This window comes from Ornithorhynchus anatinus, chromosome 16, assembly GCF_004115215.2.
Source record: "Ornithorhynchus anatinus isolate Pmale09 chromosome 16, mOrnAna1.pri.v4, whole genome shotgun sequence".
NCBI lineage: Eukaryota > Metazoa > Chordata > Mammalia > Monotremata > Ornithorhynchidae > Ornithorhynchus > Ornithorhynchus anatinus.
The window spans coordinates 4,109,760-4,123,490 of NC_041743.1; the positions used below are offsets into that span (position 1 = coordinate 4,109,760).

At 45.0% G+C, this 13,731-nt stretch overlaps 1 long non-coding RNA gene across 1 annotated transcript; it reads left to right on the forward strand.

The window, feature by feature from the left end:
- The first annotated feature begins 3,775 nt into the window (after positions 1-3,775).
- Positions 3,776-13,233, forward strand: LOC114817247. Its single transcript, XR_005660892.1, has 2 exons — positions 3,776-9,183; positions 13,029-13,233. It is a non-coding gene; the product is annotated as an uncharacterized LOC114817247 (long non-coding RNA).
- The last annotated feature ends 498 nt before the right edge of the window (positions 13,234-13,731 follow it).

Here is a 13,731-nt window from a genome sequence, read left to right on the forward strand (position 1 = left end):
TGTAGACGAGGCATTTAAAATAAAACGAACATTCTTGCAAGCTCCTGCGAGGTAGCTGACGGTGTCCCAATCAAAAGAAGAAACTCTTGTGGGCAGGGGAACGTGTCTACCAACTCTCGTGTGCTAGGCTGCCAAGCGTTTAATACAGTGTTCTGCATACAGTAAGCACTCACTAAATACTACTGATAGATTGATTAACAAGCAAATTTTCAAGTATGCAAGAGAAAGAGTAACTGGTTTTCCAAGATTTTGTTTTGAAATAGTTTCTGTCCAAGTGTTTGCACTTACAGGCACTCAAAGTTTCTTTAAAAGGCAATTACTTTTTCAGTCCACTTTAAAATTACCATTGCCCGTATAATATGGAAAATTAAAGAACATCAACAAGATGGAACAAAACAAATTCCAAACTTAAATCTACCTAGATAGGAGTATTTGAAGAAAAGACCAACCGACATCATGCCCTTCAGGAAACCATCTACCAACTCCAGTTAGAGATTAAAATGGAAGCAATCCATCATTTTGACCATTTTGAAAATATTTACGGTCTTTCGCCAGTAGAATGGAGGGGTAGACCTTTAACATTTTGAACCAGTTCAACCAGAATAAGCCAAATAAAGCATTTGGATTCAACCAGCCCTGTTTCTACAGTTGCATAACAGTTAAACCAGGGATAGACCATATATGTAAATAGCTCATCCCAGTAAAGAAAAGTATCATTTCACATAAAAGGGTATCTAACAGCATTCTGTTTTGACATTATTAAATGTCCAAGTTGCTATGTATTTCTTGAATCCTTGTAAAACAAATAGACAGTTAATATATAGCAAAATAAACAATTAAACAGCTTAATTTTTTCCCAACATGGGAAGAGTTCTGTTTAGAGATAAGACACACCCAAAACCACAGCCTGATGTAAACAGCTTTTCACCTCAGTGAAATCTAATCCTCTTGCTCTCAGCAGCAAGTAATCACAGTACTTAATTTACATGTCAATATGCACACTTTATTATTTAAGTACTTATTTATTCACTTGCCCCTTTTGCTGCTCTTTTTCATCCAACTCTAACTTATACCAGCCTACCCCATGAGGCTGTAAATATTCTGGGGGCAGGAATTGGGTCTTTTCAGTTAAACAGTGAAAAAAATACTTTGGGCCACAAAAGTATATAGGGGGTTGGGGAATTTGGGTGCGGCATGAGATTGTAAATGTTTTGAGGGCAGGATTTGTATTTTATCACCTAAACGGTGAAAAAGATTACTTTTGGCCTCAGAAGTGTAGGGGGTTGGGGACGTTGGGTGCAGAACCCTTCAGGAAGAGGTAGAGAAAGAGGAGAAAGTGCATAAAGTCAGACTTATGCTATGCGTGGGTACATGACATCGGTGCAAAATGCCTAATCTGTGTCTGATCGGATCACTTAGAAAGATTTCACCTGATTAACGTGGCCTGGGCAAAAATGCACCACCCTGTCATGGAACAAATTCAGCTACATTCCTCCTAAATAGGACAGGGATGGCTGTGGGAAAGTAGGTAGACATCTACAGAGAGGGGAAGTGGCCTGATAATTTTCAAGGGCATTCAACCTGGGTGGGTTTGCTGAATTTAATTTATTGTTTCTAAGCAGGAATTGGATGACACCCAGGCAGGGTATGAATTTATCTGGCTCTAGGATGTGGACCGTGGAAGTTCTATGTTGAATCTATTAGTCTGATTAAGGACGAGAGTCATTTTCAAAATGGCATAAGTAAAGCATCTGCTTTATGGCATTTGAGTCTTTGAATGTCAAAAATTTCAAGCACTCAGTACAGTGCTCTGCACATGGTACGCACTCAATAAAAAGGATTGAATGAAAAATGGCTGTCATTATGACCGACTAAATTTTGTCTTGCAAAATCTGAAATCATCCCCCAAGGATCTATCTCTACTCAAGAGTATGAAGAGGTTCTGTTTCAAATAATGCCTTCTGTGGCCGACAGAAATATTTATTCTGGTAATTGTCATATAAGCACAAAAAAATATTCAATTACTGGATCAGACCAAATAGTCCAGGTGGCCCAAAGACTCCATCTCTGGCACCGTTAAATCGTTACGAGGCATCGGACGGGAGGAACCATGAGAATGGTTGCCCATCTTAATGTATAATAATTTGCATTCTCGAAGGTGGTAGGGTGACCAAGCATGGGATTGAGAATCAGGAGATCTGAGGTCTGTGGCCATGAGCAAGTCACTTAATTCTTCTTGGGGTCTTAGTTTCCTCACCCATAAAATGGGGCTAACCTACCTGCTTCTCCCACTCTTGGATTATGAGCTTCAGATGGATCTAAAACAGTCTGATTTGTTTATTCATCTCTACCCCAGCACTTAGCAGTTTTAGGCAGTTAGTACACATTTAATAAACCATTTTAAGGTTAGGCTGTGAGCTCCCTGAGGGACAGGGACTGGATCTAATTCTCAACTGTGTATTCTCTCCCAGCCCTTAGTAGAGAAGCAGCGTGGCTCAGTGGAAAGAGCACGGGCTTTGGAGTCAGAGGTCATGAGTTCGAATCCCAGCTCTGCCACTTGTCTGCTGTGACCTTGGGCAAGTCACTTCACTTTTCTGTGCCTCAGTTACCTCATCTGTCAAATGGGGATTAAGACTGTGAGCCCCACAGGGGACAACCTGATTCCCCTGTGTCTACCCAGCGCTTAGAACAGTGCTTTGCACATAGTAAGCGCTTAACAAATACCAACATTATTACGGGGGTCTGAACCCTGTAAGTTCATAATAAATGCTATTACTCCTAAACATGACACAAATGGTATTTAAGTTCCCAGAACTGTGCTCCTGAGCAGTGTGGGCCTGGGAGTCAGGACCTGGGTTCTAATCCCACCTCCACCACTTGGCTGCTGTATGACCTTGGGCAAGTCACTTCTCTGAGCCTCAGTTACATCATCTATAAAATGGGGATTAATACTGTGAGCCCCATGGGGGACAGGCACTGTGTCCAAACCTGACAAGCACTTAAAACAGTCCTTAGTACCCCAGCACTTAGAACAGAGCTTGACACATAGTACTTAAAAATACTATTATTATCTCAGATTTTGTTTCACTGTCCAAAATCCAAAGTGTAGAGTATGAAATAAAAAAAAGGAAGAATCTCTATTATGATTAAAATTTCTTCTCTTAATACTAAGTAGTCTACTCAGAATAAGTGGAGCATAAAAGAAGGATTACATAGCTAAGTGCACAAATTAAAGACGGGTCCAAAAGGATTTTCTAGAAAATTATGCTAAACATCGTGGCTTATACCCAGTACGTGTATTTGTATTTAAATGAATTCCTACCTTGCAGTTTAGTAAATCACTCTCCTCTCTTTAAAAGAACCATGTTTAAAAGAGGCACTATAATTGTTTTTATAAACTCAAGTGACCTGCCCGGCTTGGGGTTTTGCAACATGAGCTGTGCTCTGGAAGGGGTATCCAGAAGACGCCATGTAAACAAGAATGAATCACTTCACAGAATTAGCATAACTCAATGGGTTGACAATAAGCTTGAAATATACCCAGGTTACAGACTAAGCTGTGTCACGGAAACCTTTTACCCACATAGAAGATTTTCATCAGGGGCACAGAGGTTTATATATTCACCAAGTAGACTCCCCAGTGAAGCGGTGACAGAACCTGGCACTTAGATTTGTACCCTTTATTCAGCACTTTATACACATATCCACAATCTTTCTAAATGTCTGTCCTCCCCTTATAGACAGTAAGCTCCTTGGGGGCCGGGAGCATATCTACCAACTCTATTGCATTGTACTTTCCCAAGCATTTAGTACAATGCTCTGCTCACAGTAAGAGTTCAGTAAATATGACAGATAGTAACTAAAACCAGGAAGGTTGATATGACCCTTGGAAGATTGACAGAGAATTGTGACACACTCTCATGACAATCAATCTTCATACTAACTTAAAAGACGAACAATATGGTAGTAGTGACCAATCTTTTCTGGGACTGGGCTTACCTTAACCTACCTGGAAAGTTAAGTTTCCCAGTGACCCCCGGAAGCCGGACTCACTATCCAAAAACAAGCAGGAGGTCTCAGAATATTTAGTTTCCTGACACTGGAACAGTACCAGTGCACACAACTTCACAGGGTGGGTGGGACTTGAAGGGAGTGTTTGACAGCAGCTGCTGTGTGATAAATTGAAAGAATACGCACAACTAAGGAAGATAGAACAAAAGTTCCCTGAGGAAACCCGGCTTTTATGGAGAGCGATCTGCTGTTGGCAAGTTCCTCCAAGTCTTGTCCGTCGTGATGAGGCAGTCAGTGGCCATCGTTGTTCCACGTACTTTAAGTCTTCTGCCAGAAGTGTAGCAAGATGCAGGAAATCTTAGTTTAGCGATCCAGAGACCTGTTGTGTATCTTACATGATAGACCAGCCTCGTATTACTAATCAATCTCCAGGTATTTACGGAGCCCTTACCCTGTGCTGAGCACTAGACTTAAGCTCTTGGGAGTGAGCAATGGAGAACTCTTAGAGACTAGTTCCCCCTCACTAGAGCCTTGCTGGAGAGGGGGAAAATGAACCGGATGCAGCAATCTTTTAACTGCTTGTTGGAGTCATAGTTGCTTTGCTAAGAAAAGGAGGCATCCCCAGCCTCCAGATAATAAACCCTTTTCCCAAATCAAAGTTTCACAGTAAAGGATCAAACTGCCAAGCATGCTCACAAATGACGGGTTGTAGAGGCAGGAGAGGAAACTAATGATCACAAAAGCGAGCTGTCAGGTTGACTTTCTTGGCACTGTTCACATACATCTAGAATTCCTCTCAATTAGCACCCCTGCATTTATTCCTCCCCTTATAGCAGGGCAGAGAACTCGGCCTCGTTGGCACATGGGTGGAGAAACATCAGGGCAGCAGGCCTCCGCTCAGAAGGAAATGAAGAAAGCGAATAAAAGCAAAGATCTGAGAGAATGGTCTACTCTCAGAGGGGTTTGGGGCATTTGGTTCCGGGAAGAGCTTACTTGTATACAGGAAAAGGTGGCCACTCCAGCCACACGTCTTCTCTCAAGAGGGAGGCTTCCTTAGCTCACCTGCTCACAGGGAGAGCTGACTGCAAAGTCATGCCTTTCTGGAAACAGGGAATTTTTCTTTGAAAGTGTTTTGCCGGAGGGCATAGCTGACTAGGAAACCCAGGTCATTATGGGTTTCGGTTACGCGACTTGACCGAGGGATGACTTGAACGAGAAGAAGGAACTGAGGACTTCTAAAATTGGGGCCCCTCGAAGCAGGTCCAAGATTTGGGTATTCTGGGAAGTTTAGTCACCTGTGGGAAATCATAGTTTAGTGATCCAGAGATCTGTGGTGTTCCTAACCTGTTAGACCAGCATAGTGTTATCAGTCAATCACAGATTTTTTTAAGTCCTTCTTGAGACAGGCCCAAGACTGGGATATTCTCCAGGAAGGCAGGCAGCCCCCGACTTAGTTACACACATACCTACTAACAATCACTTGTTTTTGTTCCAACCATTCTCACAGACACTGGTCACAACCTACGCATCAGAAACATGATCCTCTTGCTCATTTCAATCAATCCAGCAATCACTTTATTTGAATTTTGGGGTACTCACCCAGTTGAATATTCACTCAGTTTGCATATTTAGATCCAGTATGATTGACAATCTGTATAGAGTGTAGGTGGGCCATGCCCTCTTAAAGCACCACCAGGGTAAAAGGTGGCTTCACCCTCATCCAGAGAAGAGGTGGGAACCCAGCACTTCAGTGTCTTCTCCAATCTATCCATAAATGGCAATAGTAATCCGTATTTATATCTCCCGGGAACTCTTGGATCTTCCATTAAAAAAATCCTTACTAAGAGGTATTTATATCTGTTTTTTTTCCCAATACGGACTTGGAAATATACACCAAATGGGGACAGAGCAAAGGGAGAGAGAGGTAAAAAGTCCAGATCCGCTTTGGGGAAACTGAAGGGGGAAGCAAATCAGTCCTGAAGAAAAAAAATCAAAAAGTTTGGAGTGATTCCTTCCCCCCTCCACGTGTAACCCACTATTGTTTCAAAGTGCTGGGGCACTTTATTATGTAAGAAGCCTGCAAGCATTTGGCCTTGGCGGACCTGGATCAGGAACTGAAACTGGTCTGAGACTCCATTTATAAAGATAAAAGTAGGGAACAGATAAAAGATGAGAACTTCTTTTAGCAGATAAGGCATGGTTCAGAGCTCTAATGGCTTATTTTCCCTCCAGGGAGGGTTGGTGCAGGGTGGGGAAGATAGGTTGATGACCAGATGGGCTCAAATGATAGACCTTGCAGTAAGTCACTGGCAATAAGAATCATTTCCTACTCTGGCTACTATGGGTCAGGGCAGTTCTATGCACCTCCTCTAATTTAATCTTCAAAAATATGATTTTTTTCCAAACAGAAAAGTTGCTCCAACTTTTTCAATAGGGCTCTGAGGAAGGGGAGGAGGGCATAGGGGCCTCCCAACAGGGATGATGGTGATGCGGATTTCTAGCTAATCAGTCAATGCTATTTTTTTGATCGCTTGCTGTAGAGCACTATATTACGCACTGGGGAGAACATAATACAGTAGTGGTGGTAGACACAATCCCAGGTGTCCTTTAAGGATGAATAAGTGATTGAAATTGGTGAAATACTGCCCAATATAAAAAAGAGGGGCTTTTCTTGAGTCTGTAAACCCTGCTCCCTTCCATCTCTGGCAAAATAAATAGATTTCATGAGAATTAAAGAAGAGGCAAAGGCAATGTAGGACTGCAGAGTAGCTGAAATAGTATTTATTAAGCACTTACTGTGTGCAGAACTCTAACAAAGCGCCGGGAAACGGCACAAGAAGCAGAGTAGCAAAATGTTTCCGGTTGGGATTGAGACTCAGTTTCTGACTCTCGAGGGCCCCATGGTCTAAAAAGACTGGAACCAATCTTTGTTACCTGTTGGGATTTTATTAGAACGGTCCCAGGTGAACTAGCGTGCGGTAATGCCTTTCTTCAGGTCAAGAATTTTGTGATGAGAATGAGCCCAACTGCCCGCAGTGACTCCGGACAAGAAGATGGCATGTGGTGTCATATGCGTTAACCCAGACACAAAGAATAGCATGGTGTTGATGTCATAAACACCATTTTGAGAACAAGGCCAAAAGCTACACCAATGTAACTACCCCGAGTGACCCCTGACCCCATCAGTTGTTTCAGAGACTTTCCGTATCTTTGAACGCGGTCGCTTCCAAGCAAAGAAACTTGGGAAGCGAGGCAGGGTGCTGAAAAAAAAAAAAGAAATGCCATACTAAAAGGTAGTATCTGGTGCCTTTTCCACATCAAGCACGAGGCAGATGACGGCTCACTAGACCTCGTATTCCTCTTGTCGCTGAGACTTTGAGCCTATTTTGTCTGTCTGTGGTGTGCTTTAATTATTTTTAATCATCATTCTTGATGAGTCTGTCTCCGATCCCTTCTCCCCACTTGAAATTTTTTGATGTGAGTCACCCCCAAGGCCAGGGATGATGTCTAATTTCCATCTGTGTCTTTTCTCCCAGAATTTAGCACAGTGCCCTGTATACAATAAGTGCTTAATCAATACTTTTATCACCTCCTTAGTTTCACGGGTTCCCCCGCTGAGGAAGTGGCTGGCTATGAAGTCAGATCACTCTCTGTGAGAGGGGCACTCTTTTCTGTATAAGAGTTTTGTCTGTAGGCATATAGCTGGCATAGTTTCCCAGAGATAGACGTCTCCCATAGATAGAAATGTCTTTTCCTCGTTTTGGTCGCTTGTGTGCGGAGGAGTTGGTTCCTCTCAAAGTGGAGGACAAGTGAGCAGGCCTAGGAACACTATCTCCTTGAAAGGGAGTTAGTTAACACAGGTGATGTAAGCAAATGTCTGCTCCCGCTGGAACCTTCAGGGAGGTGGCTTGCCAACCTAGTTCCAGCCATACCTCAATACATACCCACTGTCATGACCTCATTTTTGTTTTCTCACAAACAAACCTCTGTGAGACCTTTACTCCTGTTATGGCCACCTGACATGTTAAAAACATGGGTGTGTTCATGGGAATACCAGACCAGGAGATGCTGATGACAATCGCGTCTGTTACGACAGATGTGATTTTCTGAGTGTCTGAGCTCTGAGCACTTGAATCAGAAATTACGTGCAAGGAAAAAACGTTTAAAGAAAATGGGGGAGGAAGAAAAGATAAGGGCAATGGAGCGATGGAATCCTGTAATCTGGACTCCTCTCAAGCTAAATGTAAAGCTTCCATTGTTCTTCCCGCCCCTGATTGCCCTTACAAACTTAAGGCAGGTTCTCCAAACTTGCTCAGATAAAAAGAAACCATGGAATGATACTGGGCTTGGAATCACAGAACTCACTTTAGGGGCCCAAAGGTCCAAATGCCCATTTTAGAATCTACGGCGCCTCTAACAGTGAGGATACGAGACGGCACCCCTCCCCTCGGTGGCACCTGAAGGAATCCCACTGGGCAGAGAAGCTGCCTGTGTGCGCGATGTCCCCTTCTGGGCCTTGTCTGCTCCCCTTGGATCGGAGAGTTGTGGCCTGCCAAGAGATGGGTGAGCGACGCTGTCCTCTCCTCTCATTGGGCCTTCGGGTGGGTGGAGAAGCGGCAGCGCCGGTGGCCTGGGGAGGCGGTCTCGAATGCCCCCTTACCCTGAAGAGACACGGGAGAAAGCCAGCGGGGCCGTTTTGCACCTCCCGCTGTTCTTCGGATCAGTCCCACGAGAGACGTTATTCCCCACTTTACCAACGGTGTCCTTTGGGTGCCCCCCGCCAGCTGGACAAGTAGAAGCAGCAACGCAGCTGCCCGTCTATAGAGAGGTTTTAGTTTTTTTCTCTGCAGAATGGCATCGTCTGGGTCTTCGCTGTCGGGCACGCGACGTATGCCGTTTGTAAGGAAGACCCCAATGTGTGGACACCCATCCTCTAACGGGACCACGCCAGGATGAGGGAAATGTTATTTTTCACCATAATTGCTTCTTTCCACTTGGTGCAAGGACCCACCAAACCTAAAAGCTGGGCAGCCAGGTTAGGGAGGGCCCTGGCGTGACCGAGGGGTGACTGTGGTGGGTGGTTCAGTGGCTTTGACCGTCCCTTTCTGTCGCTAGATACAAGAGAGACATCATCCCACAGAATGGCAAGTGTCTCTTCCCACTTGGCGAAAGGTAGGTGAAACCAAAGTCTGCTGGGTGCCCTTGGGCAAGTCGCTTAACTTCTCTGTGCCTCAGTCATCTCTCTGTAAAATAGGGATTTTACCTGTTTTCCCTCTTACTTTGACTGTGAGCCCTTGTGGGGACAGGGCCTGTGCCCTATCTGATTATCTTCTATCTACGCCGGGGCTTAGTGTATAATAGTAAGTGCTTGACAAGAACCATTTAAAAACAAAACAAAAGAACCACTTGACCGGGGCCTTGGCCATCTTTCTTCCCAGAGAGAAGGGGAGGACTCAGCTGCACAAATGAATCACAGCCCGCTGATGACAAGGGGCTGCCTGGCATCTATCCCTTAATCAGCCAGGAACTAGATCTTTAAAAATCTTGACCAAGAAAAGTGGGGGGGAAGGGGTTTATGGGAACCCTACTGAAAACTGAGTCTCTTGAGGGCAGAAAAGGAACTTCATTTCCATCCCATCATTAACACCATCGTCTCTTCCTACTCCTCAGTATTTTTTTCTTTTCAAAAGGAAGAGGAATCATTGTAAAGCCACCTGCCAGATTTAAAAAATCGAATGGAAAAATGGCCTCGGGGGCCTGCCTCCGATCAGGCCTAAGGACAGAGTGATGTCCTGTCATATTGCATCATTCTGAGCCTCTCTGAACAATGAGAACTTCAGGCAGGTGTCAAGGTTCTGGGATTCTACCTCTTTGGCTCAGATGCCAGGCCTTCCGGTGAGTTGGCACTGACGGGCCAATGGGGACCGGCAGTTTCGCGCAGAAGCAAATGATCCCTTTTGACTCTGCCAACTTCCTTGCCTTTGTTTTCAATGGATAAGGCAATCTGGACACCAAGTTTTTAAACTTTGGTCTTGAGAAAAATCTGCCAACATCCTATGGAACTGGGAGCCCTTAGACTTGGAGTCCTGTACGGAACAGAGATGGTGTCGGATCTGACTGCTTTTTTTGTCTATTCTTGTGCTTGGCACACAAGAAGCAGTGTGGTTTAGTGGATTGAGCAGGGGTCTGTAAATCGGAAGGACCTGGTTTCTAATCTGGTCTCTGCCTTGTGACTGCTGTGTGACCTTGGGCAAGTCATTTCACTTCCTCTGTGCCTCATCTCCCTCATCAGTAAAAGGGGGGATTAAGACAGCGAGCCCCATATGGGACATAGACAATGTCCAACCTGATTACTTTGTATCCCCAGCACTTACAACAGTGCCTGGCACATAGTAAGTGCTTAACAAATACCATAAAAAAAGGGAAAAAAGCACATAAATTGCATCGCTATGGCGAGAAAGAAAATGAAACTCTCAGCTGTTCCCCAGATCACTGCAAATGCTAGAGCACTCAATTTTTCCCCTTCACAAATAATTATATATAGAAAAAAATTAATTTGCTGATTAACGATAGCTGCAAACAGTACTCAAAGAAGAAAAGATACAGGACATTGAGAAGCATGTGATGTCATCACACATAGCACACTAGACGTGTAGGGTAATACGATGTCATATACATTATACGCATGCCATCATGTTTACCCAAACCCTGAGCCCAAACACTTCCCTGGGGTGCCTCTAACTTGCCTATTTCTCCAGAAATTCTGCATTCCCCCACAAGTCTCTCAATAGATGTCATTTCTGAGCCGCAGAGCTGAGGGGCAGCGGTGGTGGAGGGGGACTGGATGTGGTAATGACAAGCAGTGGACACGAAGGTGTCCCGACCAAACCAGATAGGATCCGGACTGTCCAGTATCAAACTGGACAATGTGCCACCTTATAGTGAAGACAAGTTGTCTTTTAAATGACTTCTGTGTCAATAAGAGCTTTTTTGGAACAGGGATCAATTTGTACTCTATTTATACTCTCCCAAATACTGTGACCTAGAAGACTCTCCACAAAGCAAGCTCACTGTAGGCATGTGATGTGTCGACCAACTGTTACATTGTCCTCTCCCAAGTGTTTAGTACAGTGCCGTGCACACAGAAAGCACTTAATAAATACCACTGATCGAATAAGAGAGCTCCCTGGTACAAATTTATCCCAAATATTACTCAAACAGAAAACCTATTACAGGCAAATCTACATTCAGTTATTGTAACTCATAATAAATATAATACCATTGATTGATTGATTGATTGGTAACTCCCAGCATGAAAGCCCCAGTAACCCGTACCTACCCCAGCGCTTAGAACAGTGTTTGACATATAGGGAGCACTTAACAAATACCATTAAATAAAAACAACAAAAAACCTCTACAACCTCCACCGTCTTCCAGTCAACTCACTGTCACAAACTTTGTGACGCAGTTTTGTTGTCCTGGGCCCTTGGGTCAATCAGCGGTATTAATTGACCACTTACTGTGTATAGAGCACTGTACTAAACACTTAGGAGAGGACAAAACAACAGAGGTGGTAGAGAAGTTTCCTGCCCATAAAGAGCTTACAGTCTTGAGGGGGAAATATACATTAAAATAAATTATGTGGGGCTGAGGGTGGAGTGAATGAATATCAGATGCTTAAAGGGGACAGAACCAAGCACATAGGTGACACAGTAGTGAGAGAAAGTAAGAGTAGTGGAAATGAGGGCTTAGTCGGGGAAGACCTCTTGGAGATGTGATTTTAATAAGGTTTTAAATAAGGGGAACGTATGGTCTGTTTTATATGGAGGAGAGAGTTCCAGACCTGAGGGAGGACGTGACCAAGGTCAATAGCGAGATACTAGAGATTGAAGTATGGCGAGTAGGTGGGCATTAGAGAAGCAAAGTGTGAGGACTGGCCTGTAGTACAGTAAATCGACGAGGTAAGATAGAAGGGCGTGAGTGCTTTGGAGTCGACGGTAAGGAGTTTCTGTTGGATGCAGAGGTGGATGGGCAACCACTGGAGGCTCTTGAGGAGAGGGGAGATATGGGCCGGTCTGCTTTTCAGAGAAATGATCCGGCGGCAGAATAAAGTACGGACTAGAAGGGGGAGAGGCAGAGGCAAGGAGGTCAGCGAGGCGGCGGATGCAGCAGTTTGGATGGAGAGGAAAGGGCGGAATTTAGCAGTGCTGTGAAGATAGAACCCGCAAGATTCGGTGACAGATTGAACACGTGGGTTGAATGAGAGATGAGTAGAGGGTAATGCCAAGGTTACAGGCTTGGGGGACAGGGAGGACGATGAAGCTGTTTCCGGGGATGGAAAAGTAAAGGGGAGGACAGGGTCTGGGAGGGAAGATTAGGTGTTCTCAGGTCCAAGGTCTCCGGTGGGATCTCAGTGCACCATCGCGTCCATCTTGGTGGGTGCGGACTCCTGGGGGATGCTAGCTGTGATGGTCTGAAGGAACACTACTTGACACACAGAGGAAATCTAGATCCCCACGACCATCCAAAGTCTGGGTGGGCCACTGATTGCCCCCTACCCCCCCACCAAAAACGATTGTGGGGAGGGAACCCTGGTTTAATCACCTGCTTTCTTTTGTACCCACGAGCCAGTGCCTCCCCCTAAACGAGATGGCTCGTCCCAGTGCTGATATTCTGGGAGCGGAATTCTTTCCCCCTGGGCGGGCCTTGCCCTTTGGGCCAAGGGACACATGGAGGTGGTCTACCCATCTCCCTCTGCTCAGGGAGAATCTTCTTTAGTCCTGTGAGTCTGCTTCCTCCTCCTCCTGAGGCAAAGGTAGTTCTCCCAGTTCCTGGAAAGACCATGGCCCCTCTGGCCCCTACTCCTCAGGTCCTTCAAACCGCCGCCCCCTCCGCAACCCCCGATAGAACCCTGAGCAATTTGACTGCAATCCCCAGGCTCCTTCATAACCCTCACAAAGCCAGTGGAGTCTCTCTTCTTCGTCATAACTGGCTTTTGCCACTGGTTTCCATTTCAGCGACTGGACCCTGCTCTGCCTTGGGAATTCACCGATTGGAAACCCGGGGACAGGAATGCAGAATAATAGCCCGAGATCTTCTCCAGAGTTGGAATGGAACTAGTTGTTGCCACCTAAAACAGGCTTAGCCCTCCGCAAGTGGAGAACAGAGAAGTCCATGGCTGGCCCAGATCAACAGCACCATAAAGTATATCAATCAATGTTATTTACTGAGCGCTTACTGTGTTCAGAACACTCTATTAAGCGTTTGGGAGAGTGCAACTCAACAGAGTTGGTAGACATGCTCCCTGCCTACAAGGACTTTAACATAAATAAGAAGCAATGTGCCCTAGTGGAAAGAGCATGGCCTGGGTTCAAATTCAGTTCCACTTCTTGTCTGTTGTGTGACCACCTTGGACAAGTCACCTACCTTCTCTGTGTCCCAATTACCTTACTTGGGATTAGGACTCTAGGCCCCACCTGGGACATGGACTGTGTCCAACCTGAGTAGTTTGTATCTACCCCAGCGCTTAGTACAATGCCTGGCACATGGTAAGCACTTAAAATACCATAAAGAACAAAATATGGAAGATTTTCCCAGATTTTCCCATGGGAGCAGTTTTCTTTGAGCACCGAGCCCCAGGTTTGCCTGGAATTTGGACTCTCTCTCCAGTCACCAAGTTAGAGAAACCGGTTTGAATGCAATCAGATAGACAAACTGGCA